This window comes from Rhinoderma darwinii, unplaced genomic scaffold, assembly GCF_050947455.1.
Source record: "Rhinoderma darwinii isolate aRhiDar2 unplaced genomic scaffold, aRhiDar2.hap1 Scaffold_138, whole genome shotgun sequence".
Classification (NCBI taxonomy): Eukaryota; Metazoa; Chordata; class Amphibia; order Anura; family Rhinodermatidae; genus Rhinoderma; species Rhinoderma darwinii.
The window spans coordinates 1,899,678-1,919,923 of NW_027461966.1; the positions used below are offsets into that span (position 1 = coordinate 1,899,678).

The 20,246-nt window shown below is 45.1% G+C and overlaps 1 long non-coding RNA gene across 5 annotated transcripts in view; it reads left to right on the forward strand.

Moving 5' to 3' along the window:
* The window catches only part of LOC142699153 (uncharacterized), a 193,206-nt gene that overhangs the window by 133,113 nt on the left and 39,847 nt on the right, over nt 1-20,246 (forward strand). For all 5 annotated transcript variants that reach the window (XR_012866039.1, XR_012866036.1, XR_012866037.1 and 2 more), the window contains 2 exons: nt 6,576-6,648; nt 17,663-17,735. This is a non-coding gene — a long non-coding RNA (uncharacterized LOC142699153). The remainder of the gene's footprint in view (nt 1-6,575; nt 6,649-17,662; nt 17,736-20,246) is intronic.

The window sequence follows — 20,246 nt, forward strand, 5'->3', positions numbered from 1 at the left end:
CACTTGGGTCGAGATACAAAAAAGAAAAGCAAGTCTCCTTTCCTCCATTTTCTTACTTCTGTGAATTTATCAGGAACATTGCAGAATCCAAGAATGACCCAAGCTTTACCTCCAGTGAGTCCAGTGGTCCTGGTTCACCCCATCCTAAGTACGACAGCCCACGTTCTAACTATAGAAACCACAGAGGTCCAGTGTCAGTGAAAAAGACTGATGTCCTTCCCACACCGTCATCAGCTCCAGACAAGTACAACCAAGGTGAAAAGATTGAAAATCCTAATCGCCTATGTCCTATTCATAAGAAGCCACATCCTCTCAAGAAATGCATTGGCTTCAGAAAGAAACCGCTCCAGGAACGCAAAGAGCTTCTAAAGAAATTTAGGGTATGTTACCGATGTTGTGCGTCTACTGAACATTTCGCTAAAGACTGTAAAACTACTATTAAATGCATAGAGTGCGGCTGTGAGGACCATGTGCAAGCGCTCCATCCATCTCAATTCAGTCCTGCTCCACCTGCACATTCCACTCCTGCGATAAATCATGGCGGGGAGAATGCAGAGCAAGCAGCAAATCTTACTACTGTATCTTCTTCATGCACAGAAGTCTGCGGAGACGACCTTTGCGACAAGTCCTGCGCAAAGATATGTCTAGTCAACGTATACCCCAAGGGTCAACCGGAAAGGGCCGTAAAGGTGTATACCATCCTGGACGATCAGAGCAACCGTTCACTCGCAAGATCAGAACTCTTTGACCTGTTCAACTTAAAAGGAGATGCTTACCCTTACACCTTGGGTACTTGTAGTGGCATTACAGAGGTCTCCGGAAGAAGAGCCAGTGGACTTATAGTGGCTTCTCTCAACAATCAGGAGATACCCTTACCCACACTTGTTGAGTGCAACCAGATACCATCCAACAAAGATGAGATTCCTACGTCAGAGGCTGCTCTTCATCACACTCATCTAAGGGCTATAGCGAAAGAAATACCAGCCCTTGACAAGAGTGCAGAGATCCTACTTCTGCTCGGTAGAGACATTCTCAGGGTACATAAGGTACGCCAGCAAATCAACGGACCACATGATGCTCCGTTTGCCCAACGCCTTGATTTAGGTTGGGTTATCATAGGCAACGTCTGTATAGACAAGATGAAGAAGCCTACCAAGATTTCCTCATTTAAAACTCACATTTTGCCAAATGGTCGCAACACTTATTTTCAGCCATGCCCACACCATTACTGGGTGAAAGAGAAGCTGAACAACAGTAAGTGGCAGCTTGACCACCAAGATAATATGAACACATTCCTGTCCTGGGATGACAGTCTTGGAGCAACAGTGTTCAATTCTACAAGTGAAGACAATAAGTTGGCACTTGCAAGAGAGGATAAAGAATTTCTCAAGGTTATGGACAAAGAATTTGCTCAGGATGAGTCTAACAGCTGGGTAGCACCTTTGCCTTTCCGTTCCCCAAGACCAAAATTACCAAACAATCTACAGCAAGCAGTTTCGAGATTTTCCTCTTTAAAACGCACCCTAAAGAGGAAACCAGAGATGGAAAAACATTTTGTAGACTTCATGCAAAATATATTTGATAGAGATCATGCAGAACCTGCACCACCACTAAAGGAAGGAGAAGAATGCTGGTACCTTCCATCCTTTGGCGTGTATCACCCTCGCAAGCCTAATCAAATCAGAGTGGTGTTTGATTCCAGCGCTCAGCATGAAGGCGTTTCTCTAAACAACCTGCTCCTCACTGGGCCTAACCTAAACAACAACCTCATAGGAGTACTCATCCGCTTCAGACAAGAACCTGTTGCAGTAATGGCTGACATCCAGCAAATGTTCCACTGCTTCATTGTCAAGGAAGACAACAGGAACTACCTCAGGTTTCTATGGCACAAAGACAATGATGTCAACAACAAGGTCACAGATTACCGGATGAAGGTACATGTCTTCGGCAACAGCCCCTCTCCTGCTGTAGCAATCTATGGATTGAGAAGGACAGCCCAGGAAGGTGAGAAGGGGTATGGATCTGATGCTCGTCAATTTGTTGAGAAGAACTTCTATGTAGACGATGGACTTAAATCCTTACCCACAAGTGAAGAGGCAATCGATCTCCTCACCAGAACGCAGGCAATGCTGTCTGTAGCAAATCTCAGACTTCACAAGATTATCTCTAACAGCCAGAAGGTAATGAAAGCGTTCCCCTCTGAAGATCATGCAACCAACTTGAAAGACCTCGATCTTGGTTCTGATGTTCCTCCTATACAACGAAGCCTAGGTTTGCTGTGGGACATTAAGCAAGACACATTCACCTTCCAAGTGTCAGCCAGTGACAAACCTTTTACCAAGCGAGGAGTTTTATCTGTTGTGAACAGCATCTATGATCCTCTTGGCTTCATAGCCCCCGTCACCATTCAAGGCAAGAAATTGCTGAGACAGTTTACCACTGAGAACATAGACTGGGATACTTCTCTGCCTATTGAGAAACAACAAAGGTGGAAGATATGGAAGGAGTCTCTGAAAATATTAGAACAACTCCAAGTCTCACGTTGTTACGTTCCCAGCTCTCTTTCAGCTGCCATCAGAAGAGAAATACACATTTTCTCTGATGCGTCTATCGAAGCCATAGCTGCAGTAGCCTATCTGAGAATCCCAGGAACCAACAAGCCTCACTGTGGATTTGTCCTGGGTAAGGCCAAACTAACCCCAAAACCCGCACACTCTGTGCCAAGACTTGAGCTTTGTGCAGCTGTGCTAGCAGTAGAGATTGCTGAAGTTATTAAAAACGAAATGGACATTGCAATTGATTCATTTGCTTTCTACACAGATAGTAAAGTTGTGCTTGGTTATATATACAACCAAACAAAACAATTCTATGTATATGTCAGCAACAGAGTAGAACGCATTAGAAGTTTTTCTACTCCTGGGCAGTGGCAGTACATCTCCACTGACCTTAACCCAGCTGATCGTGGAACAAGACCTGAACCGGCAGCAGGCCTATGTGACATGTGGTTGTCACCTCCAAGATTCTTGTATGAGGATCCCTGTTTAATTCCTACCAACACCACCTATGAGATGGTGGATCCCGAGTCTGACAAGGAAATCAGGCCTACAAATACCACGCTCTTCACTTCTGTAATTCCAAAATTGAAGCTGAAGTCACATCGCTTTGAGCGCTTCTCAAATTGGTCATCTATTGTGCGAGCTGTTGCTCACCTAATTCATATCGCTCACTGCTTTGCTAAGGACACATCAGAGTGTCATGGCTGGCATATCTGTAAAGAACACCCTACTGTCGCAGACATCGAACATGCTGAAGAAGTCATTACCCGTTGTGTGCAACAAGAAGTATACAGTCAGGAGATTGACAATATTACAAAGGGTATCAATCTTTCCAAGAGCAGTGCACTCTTTGAACTGAATCCAGTGCTTGATCATCACAAATTGCTGAGAGTGGGCGGCCGTATAGTGAGATCTGATCTAAGTAGCAAGGAACAAAATCCTGTCATTATACCAGGTCGGCATCATATTGCTACACTATTGGTCCGACACCATCATGAAAGAGTGCAGCACCAAGGCAGACAGTTTACGGAAGGTGCCATCAGGTCAGCCGGCTTGTGGATCGTAGGGATGAAGAGATGCATCTCTTCCGTGCTCCATAAATGTGTCAAGTGTCATAAGTTAAGAGGAAGACACCATCAACAACAAATGGCAAATCTCCCAGCAGACCGACTAAGTACGGAACCGCCCTTTACTTATGTTTGGGTGGATGTCTTTGGCCCATGGTCAGTTGTTACACGAAGGACCCGTGGTGGAGTCGCAAACAGCAAACGGTGGGCTGTGCTGTTTACATGTCTCAGCATCCGAGCAGTACACATTGAAGTGATTGAGTCTATGGATTCTTCTTGCTTCATCAATGCCCTCCGAAGATTCTTCTCTATCCGAGGACCCGTCAAGCAACTGAGGTCTGACTGCGGCACTAACTTCGTGGGAGCCAGCAAAGAACTGCAGTTAGACAATTTCTTGTCTAACAATGGGTGCACATGGGTGTTTAACCCTCCACATTCGTCTCACATGGGAGGATCATGGGAACGCATGATTGGAATTGCACGCAAAATCCTTGACTCCATGTTGCTGGATCACAAGTCTTTGCTTACTCATGAGATCTTGGTCACCTTTCTTGCAGAGGTGTCCGCCATAATCAATGCAAGGCCACTAGTCCCAGTATCCTCGGACCCTGATTCCCCAGTTATTCTTACCCCAGCTACGCTTCTTACCCAGAAGATCGGGACTGCTGCAATCCCTCCGGGAATCTTTGACCACAGCGACATTTACCGACGCCAATGGAAACAGGTACAATACCTGTCCAACGTGTTCTGGCACCGCTGGAAGACAGAGTATTTGCACATACTTCAAAGCCGTCACAAATGGCAGACGTCGAGACCTAACCTCCAGGAAGGTGACCTTGTTCTTCTAAAGGATAAGGAAGCCCATCGCAATGAATGGCCAATGGGTCTTGTTACCAAGGTTATGCCTAGTGATGATGGAAAGACTCGAAAGGTAGAGGTCAAGGTGACCAAAGGAGGCTCAGTGCGAGTTTTCTTCCGCCCAATCACTGAACTAGTGCTTCTTCTTCCAAAGAAAGAAGGCACATAAAGGACACAGCCCCCAGCTGGCTGCTAGCTGTGTTATATTTGGAACACCTTACCATTTGGAATATACAGTGGGTTGGTGGAAGTATTGGCAAGTTGCGGCTTCCCCGATCCGAAGATGGGTTTCTTACTTGGAACTTGTACAAGCGGATACCTACTGTTGTGGACTATCGGCAACAGACTTGGACTATAACTATTGTCATTGTTTGCATGTTCCTTTTGTCTTTCAGGTTCCAGGATCCACTACTGGACATTATTCAAGGACATTCTTTCAAGTTTGATTTTATTGTGAAATCTAAAGATTTCAGACGGGGAGTGTCATGTCCCTCGACTTAGGTTTCTATTCACTGTCATGTTATGTTATATGCTCCTATTGCAGTTGCTTTGCTTTATTTAGTTTGTCCCTGCTATCTCCCTGTAGCTAGGCTCTGAGGTAATAGCTCCTCCCTTCTTTCTGTGCTTAGTTGTCTTTCCTCATGGTTCCCATACTGTGTAGTCATCTCCTGCTCAACTCTGGCAAAATATCATCTTTTCACCTGCTGGTTTGTGTACATTACAAGTATTTCAGCCTGAAAATAAACTTCTCTGGAAACTTCCCACGTGCCTCTTCAGCTGAGTTGACGCTATCTGACAGTGTCTTGGTGTGAGTACCGGTTCAATACAGACATATACAGTGAGATTGTCTCAAGGGCCCTACAACTTACAGCCTGGTCATGGAGTCAGAATATATATATATATATATATATATATATATATATTTCTTTCGCTGTTATGAGTGACCTAGGTTACTAGTCTCACCTGAGATGTGATCCTTTGCCTGTGTACCTGTGACAACACTACCTGTTGCTCTGGCAATACAGTGTTATCATAGGAACCCTGGGCCCCATAGCCACCAATCAGATATCTTTTTTTCTGACCATTGCTAGAAAAATAAAAACAGGATTTAGATTTATTGTTTTAAGGCCCAACATTGCTCTAATAACGCTGAAATGCCGGCTCACAGGAGAGCAAATTCACCATTGGGAGACATTTTTCAGGGAGTTCAGCTTCAAGTAAAACATTTTATTCTATTGTAAATCACAATCTAGGGGGTTATAATATTAACTTGTAGTTCATGTACCAACATGCTGTATGTAATCATAACACAGATCAGTCCCAGCTTCCTTTGCTAATTGTTTCTTATGATGTCATACAGGTGTGAAATCATAATTGGTTAGAAATTGGTGCTTTGTCTACCAGCCTCTAGTATAGTTAGGCAGTTGTCATCAGAGGAAGAACAGACAATAAGCTTGCAGGACATGGGGAAAAGGGACAAGATTCTATGCGGCCCAAGCAACCAAAGTTCAACTTTAATTTTCTAAATCGGAAAAAGCAAAATGTGGATACGGAATGGCTACTTTGGGCAACAACAGCCCTTGTACTTCTAGGCATTTATGATACATGAAGCCAGATAAGGTTAGAACATCTAGTCAATCTCAGCCATCCACCCAGTACAATTCGTGTATATATATGAATTTTAAAAAACGCTCCACGGCTAAGGCTTTTTTCACAATGGCGTTACTATGAGTTTACCTCTCTTCCGTCAGAGTAAGAGAAGATCGATACATTAAACGGAATGCAACGGCTCCATTAGAATTACCAATGATTTCAATGGTAATTCTTTTGTATCAGTTGCTTTCCGTTTGTCCCTGTTCAATAGGTTTCTGTTTTTCTGAACGGAAACAAAAGTTCTGCAGTCTGCACTTTTGCTTCCGTTCAAAAAAAACATTGAAAATATTGAGAATGAATAAAAGCGGAGGAGGAGGGGCTTTTATTATTTTCTATTTGTACATTATACCTGAGATAAATAATTATGGCCCTAGTGTGTTATACATATAAGTGTCTATAACATGTATCAGGAACATATTATCACACCTTTGATTCTTTACAGATGACGGATCCCAGTGAGAAGAAGGAACATGACATATAACACTGTCAGCAGCAAGAAAGGAATCACAAGACAGGTAATTAATATTTATATTAATTACTGATAACACTCAGGCTAGATATGAGTTCTAGACCCGCAGAGGTGTGATAGTATCTTCCTGATACATCAGAATATATGTGTTTTTAACATGTATATCTTCTATAGACAATATCTAGTATAACACAACCATATCTGAGGTACAGAGGTGAGGAACATCTCTGTTCTTTACCCTCTGTTTTGTAGTCAGGACTCCCCTTTTATTTTTAATATAATTTTTAATAGCTATTCAGTCTTAGATTAACCCTTTCAGGACCAGAATTAATGTTCAATTATTAGTAAAAGAATCTATGAAATTATCGGCAGAATTGAATATGATCTAATAATTAATATTACCTGTCAATGTTCACGGCCTTTACAGATGACACCTAACTGTCCGTACCAAGGGGTCCCTCGCCCATCACATTCCTTATTAATCAAATGGCGGTTTAGTATACAAAGATTTTTTTCAACACCAATTACCCTTAAAGACCAGTATATAATTCCCTTTTTTCTAGTTCATGTATTGTCTTTAACTGTTTAAATGATGTATTTTTTTGTGTCTATTTATGTTTTAATATCTCGATTTGAGTATTGCAGAGGTTCATATCTGAGAGCCTAATGAACAAAAATAAGCATTAATACTCTATCCACTACTCAAGGATAAAATTGGATCATTGTTATCCCTCATCCTATCATTGATAACTATCTATCAAACAATGCTGTAAGTAAACAACTTACTATTAGAGCAGTGATGTTCTATCACCGGCTCTCTGTTTCAGCACCACTTTTGCTGGACAGCTCCACTGTGCTGGATAGCTTTTAGGAAGGATGTGGTATACGTCTGAAACGCGTAGGCACTTTGGAACTATGCTCTGTTTTAAACTTGACTGCGCTGGACCATCTACTTTTGTCCATTTTTCTAATGTATTTGACCTTGCATTGTTACTGGCAGTATGATGACAAGAAACCCAGGTTTGATGCAGGTTTCTTTTAGTAGGCCGGTAATGTTTGCAAAACGACCAAAAGGAAATACAAAAAACTGTTCTTTCCTTGGGACAGAGCTCGGACTCTTCCCTGATACAGGGGTAACCCATCGTCTCAGCAACTAAATAACAGGGAGGCTTCACGCAACTTCCACTTGTTACATCCAATGCTGCCTCTTTCACAGCAATCATCTGTGGGGAGGTTCCTGCACTCCACCGCCACAGCAATGGGCCCTTCTCTGGCTTCAGGGCCTACTCAGCCCTGTTGGCACAATAGTTGCTGATTTATGGGTCGCAGCCCTTGCACCTGAACCCATTAGGTGGGAACAGTCGCCTTTTATCTAATTTAAAAACAGCCTTTTGTGAGTTATTCACTTATAAAACAACACATAAAAATGCTTCCTGGCCACTAGGTGGCAGCATCGCAATGGAAGTATATATGCATATAGTGACCGCTCATCTCCTCTAGTCCTGGACCTATAAAGGAAATACAGTGTTAAACATGCATAACACAAAAGAATTGAAAGAGACAGCAAAATCTATCTCTACATTACTCCATACGACTCTTCTCGTGAATAGGGGAGACTCCCTTCCATACCTTTCATTGCCCCCTTGCCTTATTCGGTGCCATTCCCGGCACCAGGAAAAATAAGCAACTAAAATAACTGAAACAAAAACACAGATTCCTTTCACACAAATTGGGCCTTCTTCCGACAGTCTCTGAAGGCCCTGTTAGACTCAGTTCAGGCCCTCTTCAAAATTACTTGGGCCTCAGGTTCAAAGCTTAGTGGTTACAGTCTCTCACAGGCGAGGCACATGATTCTGCAGCAGCATCGGCGTTTGCAGGTAAGTCGATGTAGCTACTTACCTGCAAATGCTGATGCTGCTGCAGAATCAACTGTAGCCTCTGGTGCCGACACGATGCAGGACCTGTGAGTGACGTCACAGTGCTGCACTGCCAGAAGCTGGGCGTTGTGAAGAGAAGTGGATGACACTTCTATACACAACGCCCAGCTAGTAAAAGTAGTAAACACGCCCCGATGTACGCACATAATACACGCCCAGTTGTACTTTTACTTTTCAACACGCCCAGTTGTACTTTTACAAGCCTCATTTGCATAAATACGAAAATGGTCATAACTTGGCCAAAAATGCTCGTTTTTTAAAAATAAAAACGTTACTGTAATCTACATTGCAGCGCCTATCTGCTGCAATAGCAGATAGGGGCTGCAAAATCTGGTGACAGAGCCTCTTTAACAATTGCAGTCTCATACTCAAGGTCCCAGGACTCCCTTCTTTGTCTCAGTCTCATGCACAGCCTCTTGTCTTTCTCTTGCTGGGAGCCTCCTCTCTACCCGCCTCTTGAAAGCTTCCTTGTGGCTCATTACAGTTACTGAAATGCAGCCAAAGGTGCACTTGGCAAGAGCGTACTCATGACTGCAACTCCGGCACTAGCTTACCCTCCAATGGAACTCCGACTATACTCTCTGTGAAATTCATCATGTAAACCTTCCTGCCATGCCCTCTGCTCACTCCTTGGGCACTCCATACGGCATGCCATCTTTCCTGGGCTGTGACTATCCTGCCAACTATGCCAAAAAGTTTAGGAGCGGGTATCAGTTAAGTGCGCCCATTGTTAGTCATGAAATGATGAAAAGAATACCAGATTTTATGCAAATCCTTTTAGTAGGCTAAAATCTGTACAAAATGGCCACAATTTCAGGCAATGCAGGCATTGGTGGCTCACCAGCTTGCCTACCTTTGGACGGAGCTTGGGCTCCTCACTGATACAGTACTAACATCCACTTCAAATCGGGGCTTTTCCTCTTTCTTACCCTTCAACATCCCTTATCGCTTTTATGGGGAGGTCCAGGCAACTTCCACCCACCGCCTCAGCAACTCAATCGTAGGGAGGCCCCAGGCAACTTCCACCTGTTATATTCAACACTGTCTCTATCACATCAATCATGTGCATGGAGACTCCTGTTTGGGCACTCTAGCCAATGCCCAAGGATACGATCTAGAGGAAATTACTCCTTCTAGAGAGGATTGAGGATGTCGCTGATACAGGATGAGCTGATTCCAAACACTGATTGCCTTGGATGCCCAGCCAATCTCCGGACATAATGACAAATGACGCCTGAATTTCTCATCATAGCACCACCAAGCTGCACCTCCATGCAGCTTGTGTGCACTAAATATGCTACATTATCTAAGCATGCAAAGAGTACAGCGCCCTTTTCAGGGAAGCGCTGACAAAAAAAATGAGCCATAACCGTGAACCCTTAAAGAGGCTCTGTCACCACATGACAGTACAAGGGCGACAAGGGGCCACACAAACACCCTCCTATCTAATAAATATACAACGACACAATTAAAATTGGAAGGTGCTTGTCACAGCTTTATTAGATGATTTCTTTTACAGAACCTGAGAATATATAAAAAACAAGTATAAACATATCATAAACATAATTAACATATTAACATTATGTGGCTAAATCCTTGACAACCTCCAAAACATAAATAAAGCAATACCCTTAAACCACTAGCCGTGACCATATAAGCTACAGTGGCATCACCACGGGTATGCTAAAGCACCACGCTTCCCAGGGACCGCCCCTTAGAGAAGCCCAAATCCATAACTTTAAAATAAAACCAATATATTGTGTCAAAGACAGCAATATATAAAAACATAAATAGCGTTGCCAAGGACCCGCTACAGCATAAAAACTTGACTCCTTAAATTTTCATGCGCCGCCACATTTGGAAATCCAACTCCAGGCCTTCTTGGAGGCCAAAATTAAAAACATCCAGGCCCACATCCGTTAAGTGAACCCCATCCTTTCCAATTATGTACGCACCCCGATCCTCCAATAGTCGGTGATGAACTACCAACCCACCATTTAGGCGAACAAACTTGCCCACTGTCTTATTAATCTTAACTCTGGTCCCATTCAGAGCCGACACTGACTGCGCTTTGCGCCATTTTAACCGCTGTACAATTTCGGACCAGATAATCAAAAGCCCAGGATGGGTGTCTACAAAACATAAGAAGTCCCTCTTAATGTTGTTCCGCATGGGATAACTCCCGATGTCATTACCCCCTGCATGAATTATCAAGATATCAGGTAGACCCCAGGACCTAACAGCATCCTGAAACAAAGACCTTACCTGATCCCAGGTCAGGCCACGAACTCCGAACCAGTGTACCTCCACCTCAACGGGATCTATACACAAATATCTACCATTTGGACGCACACGGGCACGCCCTTCAGCCCAGTAAATATAGGAATGGCCAAGAAGCCATACCACACATTTTGCAGACCCTGAAAGCAACAGAAAATTAGTCACACAGAACAAGAATGACATCCCCCCCCCAAAATAAACCCAAGATAAAGAAATCAACATTCCAGCAAATGCAGCCTAACATAGGAACGAAAGCGGCTGGACTCCCAGCGGCCAATCCTCTTAACTGAAGCAGTGTCGAGCCCAAAACGAGAAACCTCAGTAGCAGCTCCAATCCTAAAAGAATGAGAGCTGTAATCCAGATGTGAAAGGCCCAACCCTTGTACGCATTTCTTAAAGACAGCAATAAATTGATATCTGGACAACGCTGAACCATCCGCATGTACCAGCAAAGAAGAAAATCCCTGAGGACACACAGCCATGAAACGCAGAAAACACCCCACTGGGCACGATTCCCCCTCATGAATTTTAGTCAAACAAATCTCAAAACCTTTTCCATTCCTGTCAGTTTTTGAATGATACAACATTATTCTCAACACACTATCCTGAAAAAAACACATTGGTTACTTGAATACCGGCCTGCACCCGTTTTGAGGGACTAACCAATTCGCCAACCCTAAAAGCCCCATAGAAAGCCCAAGAGAAAGCCAATTGAAACAACAACCTCTCATAATCTGAATGGGATATCCTGTGCAACTGAGAAAATGTCCCTCCAACATTGCAAAAGACACCGGCCCACGCTTATCCTGCCCGACATGCCCTTTTTGAAAACCCTGCAGAGCCCGCCGTATCAAAAAATGCTTAGTAACATCCGTACAACCAATTAACTTAAAGAAAAAGGAAAGTGCCGCTACCGACTTAACAACAGAGGAAGTTGAAGATCCACTCTCCATAAGAGATAACAAAAAACAAAACATCCCCTCTAAGGCACTAAAAGGACTCCCTTGACTACACCACGAATCCTCCAGCTGGAACCATCTCACCCAGATCTTGGTATAAGCATCCCACGTAGCAGGGGCCAGCGAACGCTTCGCCCACCATATCAGACGAGCGACACCACCCTCTCCAAAGGTGCTTGGGGCAAGAAACCGGATCCCTCTCCGCCTCTGGAGGTAGCCAACGGAAACGATCCCACTGCAATCGAGATAAAGCATCCGCAATGTCATTGGAAACTCCAGGAACATGATGAGCCCTAAATAGCCTTGTTACCACAGTGAAAAACCACTGACCGATTGGACAAAAGCGGTCCCCAAATTTCCACCGCAACAAGAATGGGAAACAACTCCAGAAAACAAAGATTACCCGTCAAACCACTCTCCCTCCACTCTAGTGGCCAAGTACCAACACACCATTTTCCCTGACAATACGCCCCGAAACCGATAGAACCTTAAGCATCAGTACACAATTGTATCTCCACATTCGAAACTCCCTCTGCAATCCATAATGATCTGCCGTTATATTCTACCAAAAAGGAATCCCAAACCCTCAAATCCGCCTTATACTCCTTGCCAAGGTGAATAAAATGGTGGGGACATCTAACACCAGCAGTTTCTTATGCTAAGCGCCTACAAAAAACACGGCCCATGGGCATAATTCTACAGGCAAAATTGAGTTTCCCCAATAAAGATTGAAGGAGCCGCAGGGTGATTTTTGTTCTCACCAGAGCTTCCTGCACCGTTGCCCGCAGATCAATAAGTTTTGCCTCTGGCAACCTACATTCCATTGCCTGGGAATCAATTTCAATTCCCTAAAAACAGATTGTTGTGGTTGGTCCTTCTGTTATTTCAAATGCCAACGGAACCCCAAAGTCAACAAAAACATCCATCACTGCCCATAACAATATTGCACACGACGGCCGAGCCGCAGGGCACACACAAAAGAAGTCATCCAAATAAAGAATAACTTCTTTAGAGCCGGCTCGTTCACGGACCACCCACTCCAAAAACTTGCTGAAGGCTTCGAAATAGGCACAAGAAATAGAGCACACCATAGGAAGGCACCTATCAATATAAAAAAGGCCATCAAACGAGCACCCCAGCAAGTGCATGGATTCTGGGTGCACCGGCAAAAGGCAAAATGACTCCACATCCACCTTAGCCATAAGCGCCCCTTGCCCCGCCGTCCTAACCAAATGAACCGCCTCATCAAATGACGTATAGGAAACCCGCGTCAAAGACTCATCAATATCATCATTTACCGAAGAACCCTTCGGATAAGATAAATGATGTATAAGCCAAAATTTGCCCGCCTCCTTCTTGGGGACAACCCCCTGCGGGAAGACACGCAAATTGGAAATAGGAACATCAGAAAAGGGGCCTAACATTCTACCCAACAAAACTTCCTTCAGCAACTTGTCTCGTACCACTTCTGGATGATCCCGCACCGAACACAGATTATTAGCCATCAAAACACCCATCCCCGGGGAGAACGGAATCCTAAATCCGTCCCCAAAACCTTTCAATAACAGCTGCGCCCTCTCATTGTCGGGGTACCTCTTTAGCCAAGGCGTCATAGCGTCGAGGTTCACTGGACTCACCCCCTTTAGCAGAACCATCCCCTGGCTTCGTCGTGCCCGCTTAAAACACTTGAAGACGGGGTAGTTACCACCCCTACACCCGGCACATTCGTGTCTATAGACACAATTAGTTCCCCATTTACTGGTGCTCTCGTTGTAGAGTCAGCAGACCCCTTTTTTAAAACTCCCCGATGAACCTGCTGATCTAGACCCGCCGGGTGAGGACTGAAAGGGGTCATGCAAACCCGCGACTTCAACATGACTCCCCTGACCAGCCCCCTTTGGTGTAGTCATAAGGCGCATCCAAAGGCTTATGTCCTTATGATCCCACCGCAGGGATGACTGAAACGCCATACGCTGACGTACCTGCTCGTCATATTTAAGCCAAGCAGTACCCCCATACGTTCTATAAGCCTCCCAAATAGAATCCAAGTAACAAAATAAACCGGAACAATGTTCTGGGCATTTCTCCCCTATAACACTAGCCATGATGGAAAAAGCATGTAGCCAATTCCCAAATGTGCGCAGAATCAGCCTATATCGTCTTCTCTCCTCATCCTCCTCCTTACGATGTTCCTTGCCCTTTTCCCACCGTTCCACACTAAATCGCTCCAATGGCAATAAAGTAAAAATATCCAAATTCTCCCTTTTCCAAATCTTTTCACGGATCGCTGGCTTTAAGTGGGCCCCTAATGGACCTTCAAAGCAAATGTACATGCTCCCCTTTGCAGTATCCAAAACTGGCAAGGGCTTATTAGCCCCATCTACCTTCTCCGTCTGGACCCCAGCATTTAAGGCGTTAAATGACGAAGAGCCTGCCTCAGCACTCGCAGTACTCTCCCTACAAGAACCCCCCTCTAACTGTCTCTGCGCTGACCAAGCTCCAATGGGACCTGCTAGCTGTGACCCACGAGAAGTATCAACTGAAGCTAACAACTGACGTAACCCATCTAACAAATTTCCCCAAACTCCACTCGTGACTGACAAATCCCCCGTAGAACTGCAACCTACAGGTACTTGCCCCACTAGACTACTCTCATTACTAAAATTACTGCCCACGTGTATGGTGTGTAAACGCTGTGACTCATCAGAAGGCTGCCCGTCGCCAGACACTAACGGGGCCGTCCGTCCTAAATCCACTGAAGCCGTCTCCTGACCGAGCATCCTAGGCACCCCGAGTGCCCGCCGCAAAGCATCGGCCGCTTCTACACCGGACCCCCGTCCCGACAACACCTGGAACGGCAAATAAACAGACAAAACACCTGCCACCTGGCCAACGTCACCCTCAGGAGGCGCTGGATGATGCAAATTTTGTACATATTCAGCAGTCAGTGCAGACCTACCACTACTGCTGCTATAACGAAAATGGCCAGGAGGTGGCGCAGGCCTGCCACCACCGATGTAGTAATTTTCCCGAACAGCAGGTGGCGCCGGCCTACCACCGACACTGCAATGTTTCGAACGACCACTAGATGGCGCCAAATCACCCATGCTAACGGGTGTACTATGCACACTGGCCCCTGACCCAGCAGATGGCGCTCTAGCAGCGCTGAAGACACTCACCGTGACAGCCGCAGAGTCCTGGCTTGCCTCCGGCCCCACAGAAGAACTCCTGACAGGCTCGCTGAACGAGCCCACTGCACAGGAAAGGAGGGGGACTGCTCCCCGCCGCTGCCCCACCGCTACCCTCGACATCCATCTCCACGTCGCTCCTCAGGCACACTGACTGTGCTGCGCTGACCCCGACTGGACACCCGGCGAACCGTTCCTCGACCTCTCACTCCAGGCGTCTCCACTGCTGCCACCGCTCCCGACACTACCATGGCTCCAGTCCCCGACACCGGAACAACGCCATCGTCGCCAGCCACCGGATCTGTCAAACCAGGGACCACTACCGCGGAAACAGGTAAGGGGGGAGTCACACTCCTCCATCTGCGCCGGGGGGCTGGGGAAGCAGAGGGGCTCAAGCGTTCAGGAGGCTGTGAACGCCGGGCCCTATCTGCTAAAGCCCCTATCTGCTCCTGGACCCACTCCAGCCCCTTATCAGCTGCCTCCTCCCTAACCCTAACAATTAACTGCTCTAAACCCTCCATAACTCTAGGCCCTAAAACTGACCAGAAAACAGCTACCCTGACACTGGCTGCACACCTCTATTCTTGACAAAAATTTTCAAGCCATAACATGGCTTCCCTACTTATCCCACTATATATACATCCCATTAACTCCACCCCCAATGCTCACAACCCCCTAGCACAATTCCTGACTCAAACCCACCCACAAACCTATAACCAAAATACCCCTCTAAATGACCCCTTGCAGTCCCAGACCCATCATGACCGCCCTCTGCCCAGCTCTGCTTAGCTCTGGGCTCACATTATAAGTGGCCTATATTCTACATAATATGATCGGTGCTGTAATGTAGATTACAGCAGTGTTTTTTTATTTAGAAAAACGATCATTTTTGACAGAGTTATGACCTATTTTAGCTTCATGCTAATGAGTTTCTTAATGGACAACTGGGCATGTTTTACTTTTTGACCAAGTGGGCATTGTGGAGAGAAGTGTATGATGCTGACCAATCAGTGACCATTCAGCGTCATACACTTCTCCCCATTCATTTACACAGCACATAGCGATATAGCTATATCGCTATGTGCAGCCACATAAACACACTATGACATTACTCAAGTGTCCTAACAGTAAATATACATTACCTCCAGCCACGATGTCATGTCTATTTACAATCCTGACACTAATGTAGCGTCTCTGTGATATTTACAGCAAGGCAAGCGTAATCTCATTTTAAATGACAGGTTACATCGTACAGGTCTTTACCACTTTGGAATTTTTCTCAGACCCTCTGTCAAAACTAAGCTTCTTGTCCACAATACACTCTTTGTCCACCATTACGTGATCCACTGAAACCAAATATCACAAATTCTCGTCTGTGGATCTTGTCCCCTATATTGGTGGACAGGTAAATTCCCAGAGGAGCCACTCCACAGAGTAATAAGCTACAAAAGGTTAATCTGTACAAACCATCTAGTCAGGCGGGGTATTTACCTACTGGCTTTACTGGCAGAGCTTATACTCCACCCTTTGTCACCCAAACATGCCCAAGTTGTCCTTTAAAACAGAGAAAAAATCCTCATCCGTCAACACATTTGTGCTTGACTACGCAGCCAAACATGAAGGTGACTCACCACTCACAGGAATCCTGGCATCACCCAAGGGTGCCTCCAAGATTGTTCTAGCAGCTGGACGACCAGTCTCTTGACCGTGGTCAGCTGCAGATCCCAATGATGCAATAGGAGGCAGTCTTCCTCCGTATCCTATGACAACGGTCTCTCCCACCAGCAGCAAGGAGGGGGTAATAAATTCCCTTTGGAGTCTACACCTGTCTCACCACTGATGCTACCGACTGCCCTCCATAGTCTGCCTGTACATTATAATCACAGGACTGCTCCTCCCACCACACCTCGAGCCATCCATGCCCCTACTGCTTCCTCATGGGCAGAGCAGAACCCTGCCTCATGGACCTGTTAGATGAGGGTGCAATGTAAGGACTGACTCCTCCTTCCTCTACACCAGCGCTGTCCCACATCCCCGGACCACTTTACTGCAAGCTGGGAACTTCCGACCATGCCACATGCAGGGAAGGGGGGGGGGGGGTGGAGGAACTATTTTTAGAGGATAACTCATCCCTCTAAAAAGCATGGGACAACAATAACAGTCCATAAGCTTTTGGAAAGGGCTCTTCAGCTCCTTTGCTTTGGGAAAATAGTTACTAGCTGCCAGACTCCAGCCATCCCTTAAAAAGTGGATTTCCATGCCGTTGGTAACCCTTTATAACGACTCAGACAAAATAATTGCGTTAACCATTTAAGATTACATTTATAATAACCATTAATTTAAACTATATAAACAATATACCCATAAGCTCCATAATTCCAGGCACCCAAGGGGCCTTACAATACAATACTGTTATGCTACTTTTGACCATAAAACGGGGTTTAGCCATACAGCACAGGAAAGGGGGACATGTTATTTTGTTTCATTTTTGAGGGGTTAACCCGACGGAAACCTCCGACGGAATCCCTCAACGGAAGGGCAGCGGTGATGTAAACAGGTCCTTAGTGTCGTCTTTTTCTTTATTTTCTATTTGTACATTATACCTCAGATAAATAATTATGGCCCTAGTGTGTTATACATATAAGTGTCTATAACATGTATCAGGAACATATTATCACACCTTTGATTCTTTACAGATGACTGATCCCAGTGAGAAGAAGGAACGTGACATATAACCCTGTCAGCAGCAAGAAAGGAATCACAAGACAGGTAATTAATATTTATATTAATTACTGATAACACTCAGGCTAGATATGAGTTCTAGACCCGCAGAGGTGTGATAGTATCTTCCTGATACATCAGAATATATGTGTTTTTAACATGTATATCTTCTATAGACAATATCTAGTATAACACAACCATAACTCAGGTACAGAGGTGAGGAACATGTCTATTATTTTACCCTCTGTTCCCTAAAGTCAGAAATCAACCTTTTATTTCCAATAGAATATAATTGTTATGGTCCTTTTGCCCATAAAATTTGGCATGAGCGGAGGCTAGTGAGGAGGAGTAATGTATTTGACCTTGCATTGTTACTGGCAGTATGATGAGAAGAAACCCAGGTTTGATGCAGGTTTCTTTTAGTAGGCCGGTAATGTTTGCAAAACGACCAAAAGGAAATACAAAAAACTGTTCTTAGCAGAGAGGCACAGTCACTTAAAATATTACACAAAGTGGCGGCAATTTCAGGCAATGCAGGAAGTGGGGTTTTACCAGCTTGGTTTCCTTGGGACAGAGCTCGGACTCTTCCCTGATACAGGGGTAACCCATCGTCTCAGCAACTAAATAAAAGGGAGGCTTCACGCAACTTCCACTTGTTACAGCCATTGCTGCCTCTTTCACAGCAATCATCTGTGGGGAGGTTCCTGCACTGCACCGCCACAGCAATGGGCCCTCTCTGGCTTCAGGGCCTACTCAGCCCTACTGGCACAATAGTTGCTGATTTATGGGTCGCAGCCCTTGCACCTGAACCCATTAGGTGGGAACAGTCACCTTTTATCAAATTTAAAAACAGCCCCTTTGTGAGTTATTCAATGTTCCGACACTGATTACTTGCCCATACTACACTGTTCTTGCACACTAAAGTAAATATTAAAGACAGTGCCCGAGCCGGTTTTCCCGGTGCCTGCAATAAACAGGGTCAGCCACCATTGTCTGAACAGTGTTACATAGCAGTGAGCTTTACTGACGTGAGCATCTGCACAGCTCAGAACATGTAAGCACGGGTTCTGTGACTAAAACAACACATAAAAATGCTTCCTGGCCACTAGGTGGCAGCATCGCAACAGAAGTGTATATGCTTATAGTGACCGCTCATCTCCGCTCAAAAGAAAAATTAACGGGAGGGCAGGCGGGACAAAATTTTTAAAGCCATAAAATGGCTTCCCTGCTTATCCCACTATATAAACATCCCCTTAACTCCACCCCCAATGCTCACAACCCCCTAGCACAATTCCTGACTCCAACCCACCCACCAACCTATAACCAAAATACCCCTCTAAATGACCCCTTGCATGCCCAGACCCGTCATGACCGCCCTCTGCCCAGCTCTGCTTAGCTCTGGGCTCACATGACGGTACAAGGGCGACAAGGGGCCACACAAATACCCTCCTATCTAATAAATATACAACGAAACAATTAAAATTGGAAGGTGCTTGTCACAGTTTTATTAGATGATTTCTTTCACAGAACCTGAGAATATATTAAAAAAAAGTATAAACATATCATAAACATAATTACCATATTAACATTATGTGGCTAAGTCCTTGACAACCTCCAAAACATAAATTAAGCAATACCCTTAAACCACTAGCCGTGACCATATAAGCTACAGTGGCGTCACCACGAGTATGCTAAAGCACCACGCTTCCCCGGGTCCGCCCCTTAGAGAAGCCCAAATCCATAGCTTTAAAATAAAACCAATATATTGTGTCAAAAACAGCAATATATAAAAACATAAATAGCGTTGCCATGGACCCGCCATAGCATGAAAACTTGACTCCTTAAATTTTCATGCGCCGCCACACTTGAAAACCCAACTCCAGGCCTTCTTGGAGGCCAAAATTAAAAACATTCAGGCCCACATCCGTTAAGTGAACCCCATCCTTTCCAATGTACGCGCCCCGATCCTCCAACAGTCGGTGATGAACTACCAACCCACCATTTAGGCGAATAAACTTTGCCACTGTCTTATTAATCTTAACTCTGGTCATATTCAGCGCCGAGACTGACTGCGCATTGCGCCATTTTACCCGCTGTACAATTTCGGACCAGATAATCAAAAGCCCAGGATGGGTGTCTACAAAACATAAGAAGTCCCTCTTAATGTTCTTAATGAGGTTCCGCATGGGATAACTCCCGATGTAATTACCCCCTACATGAATTATCAAGATGTCAGGTAGACCCCAGGACCTAACCGCATCCTGAAACAAAGGCCTTACCTGATCCCTGGTCAGGCTACAAACTTCGAACCAGTGTACCTCCACCTCATCCGGATCTAAACCCAAATACCTACCAATCGGACGCACACGGGCACTCCTTTCAGCCCAGTAAATATAGGAATGGCCAAGAAGCCAAACCACACATTTGGCAGAACCTGAAAGCAACAGAAAATTAGTCACACAGAAAAAGAATGACATCCCCCCCACACAAAATAAACCCAAGATAAAGAAATCAACATTCCAGCAAATGCAGCCTAACATAGGAATGAAAGCGGCTGGA